Genomic DNA, 2,949 nt, shown 5'->3' with positions numbered 1-2,949 from the left:
ATTCAGGAGGACAAAAAATGGTTCAAATGGCTCTGACCACTATGAGACTTAACTGCTGAGGTCATCAGTCCCCTAGAACTTAGAACTACTTAAACCTAAGGACGTCATACAAATCCATGCCCGAGGCGGGATTCGAACCTGCGACCGTAGCAGTCGCGCGGTTCCGAACTGTAGCGCCTAGAACCACTCGGCCACCCCGGCCGGCTCAGGAGGATATCCAGCACCTCTGTCAGTCAGTGCCAAGCCGAATAAGTCCTTGCAAATGGGCCGGAGGTGGACCAACGCGTAATGTTTGTATCATTGGAGGTCTGGGGGACATCGTCCGTTCACATATGTAAGAAAATGAAACACGTGAATCTGTCCTTACCATGTAATTTTTTGTATGGCTACCAGTTTCGGTGCTTCAGTGCACCATCTTCAGGCCTTAGCTGATGCTGATGGGGTTACCACCATCCATATACACGATGCATCATTGCCCAACATCTACAACTGCTTTACGCAGACTCCTTGTAACCACCATCTTGTCTGTCCAACCATCAGCTATGAACTCATAGTAGACGGACAACACCGCAGTTACAGGCAGTCTGTGCAAACCAGTTGTAGATGTTGGGCAATGATGCATCGTGTATGATCCCTTCAGCATCAGCTGAGACCTATAGACGGTGCACTGAAGCTGGAAGCAATACAATAAATGAGATCATAAGGACGGCTGTAAGTGTTTCATATTATTACACAACGCGTCATTTGTGAAGCTCTTTGTGCTGAATGAATCGTCCAATTTTTCGTGTCCGCCTATTTACCTAAGTGGTAACGTGTTTGCCTCCCATGCAGCGGGCCCGAGTTCGATTCCCGACCGGGTAGGAGTCTGGCTCATGGACTGATTGTAGTATTTTCCTCACCACCATTTCATCCTTATCATCGGCATGCAGTGCTCCCCCGGTACCTAAGTGGTAACGTGTTTGCCTCCCATGCAGCGGGCCCGAGTTCGATTCCCGACCGGGTAGGAGTCTGGCTCATGGACTGATTGTAGTATTTTCCTCACCACCATTTCATCCTTATCATCGGCATGCAGTGCTCCCCCGGTACCTAAGTGGTAACGTGTTTGCCTCCCATGCAGCGGGCCCGAGTTCGATTCCCGACCGGGTAGGAGTCTGGCTCATGGACTGATTGTAGTATTTTCCTCACCACCATTTCATCCTTATCATCGGCATGCAGTGCTCCCCCGGTACCTAAGTGGTAACGTGTTTGCCTCCCATGCAGCGGGCCCGAGTTCGATTCCCGACCGGGTTGGAGACTGGCTCGTGGACTGATTGTAGTATTTTCCTCACCACCATTTCATCCTTATCATCGGCATGCAGTGCTCCCCCGGTAGCTGAGTGGTCAGCGGGACATAATGTTAATTCTAAGGGTCCGGGTTCAATTCCCGACTGGGTTGGAGATTTTCTCTGCTGAGGGACTGGGTATTGTGTTGTCCTAATCAACATCATTTCAACCCCATCGACGGGCAAGTCAAAGAAGTGGCGTCAAATCGAAAGACCTGCGCCCGGCGAACGGTCTACTCGACGGGAGGCCCAAAGTGGCGTCGACTAAAATAAGACTTCCACCTGGGGGCCGAACTTCCATGAATGGGTCCTCCCGGCCAACAATGCCATACGATCATTTCATTTCACCCAGTTTTTGTGATCATTTGTTTGTCTCTAAATGTGCAACACATATACCTTATTCCGCCCCGCTCGGGCAATTCTGTCGTGGTGCGTTATTTTGTCTTAGAGTGTACATGCAATGCAGCAGTTACATGCTTGATCTACATCTACATCTACATCCATACTCCGCAAGCCACCTGTCGGTGTGTGGCGGAGGGTACCTTGAGTACCTCTATCGGTTCTCTCTTCTATTCCAGTCTGGTATTGTTCGTGGAAAGGATGATTGTCGGTATGCGTCTGTGTGGGCTCTAATCTCTCTGATCTTATCCTCATGGTCTCTTCGCCAGATATACGTAGGCGGGAGCAATATACTGCTTCCAGAATGAGATATTCACTCTGCAGCGGAGTGTGAGTTGATATGAAACTTCCTGGCAGATTAAAACTGTGCGCCGGACCGAGACTCGAACTCGGGACCTTTGCCTTTTGCAGGCAAGTGCTCTACCAACTGAGCTACCCAAGCACGACTCACTATGGAGCGGAGTGTGGAGTGTGACTTTCATATCAGCGCACACTCCACTGCAGAGTGAAAATCTCATTCTGGAAATATCCCCCAGGCTGTGGCTAGGCTATGTCTCCGCAATATCCTTTCTTTCAAGAGAGCTAGTTCTGCAAGGCTCGCAGGAGAGCTTCTGTAAAATTTGGAAAGTAGGAGACGAGGTACTGGCAGAAGTACGGCTGTGAGGACGGGGCGTGCTTGGGTAGCTCAGATGGTCCCCGGCACGGTAGCTCAGCGTGTTCGGTCAGAGGGTTAGCTGCCCTCTATAATAATAATTTAAAAAAAACTGAGTTAACCGATCAACAACGAACTTAAACGGATGTCTTACGACGTCCGCCCCGAGCAGATGCAACGAACAAAACGAGAACAAAATGAGATTTAACAATGAAAAAAGATCGTAGAGCACTAGCCCGCAAAAGGCAAAGGTCCCGAGTTCGAGTCTCGCTCTGGCACACAGTTTTAATCTGCCAGGAAGTTTCACGTAGTGTTATGTTTACATCAGGTTTATTCTTATGATGAACGGAGTATAACCATTGCGCCACCTTTCTCTGTTTGGCTGTATCAGCGGACTTAGTATTTTCATATATGAAGATAGTAGCTGTTCTTTCGGACATGTCCGAAAGATCATATATATATATATATATATATATATATATATATATATATGCTCACCTGCCATTTGACCATCTTCTGTGCGGATGCACAAACAGTGCCAGAACTCTTACGGGGATCGGCAGTAAAGCCGCGAGT

The 2,949-nt window shown here is 48.7% G+C and overlaps 1 non-coding gene across 1 annotated transcript; it reads right to left on the bottom strand.

Moving 5' to 3' along the window:
- Positions 1 to 2,088: 2,088 nt before the first annotated feature.
- On the bottom strand, positions 2,089 to 2,163 carry Trnal-caa (transfer RNA leucine (anticodon CAA)). Its single transcript has one exon. It is a non-coding gene; the product is annotated as a tRNA-Leu (tRNA).
- Between the last annotated feature and the right edge of the window lie 786 nt (positions 2,164 to 2,949).

This window comes from Schistocerca gregaria, chromosome 10 (genome assembly GCF_023897955.1).
Source record: "Schistocerca gregaria isolate iqSchGreg1 chromosome 10, iqSchGreg1.2, whole genome shotgun sequence".
NCBI classification, from domain to species: domain Eukaryota; kingdom Metazoa; phylum Arthropoda; class Insecta; order Orthoptera; family Acrididae; genus Schistocerca; species Schistocerca gregaria.
This window is presented reverse-complemented; position numbering and strand designations above follow the sequence as displayed.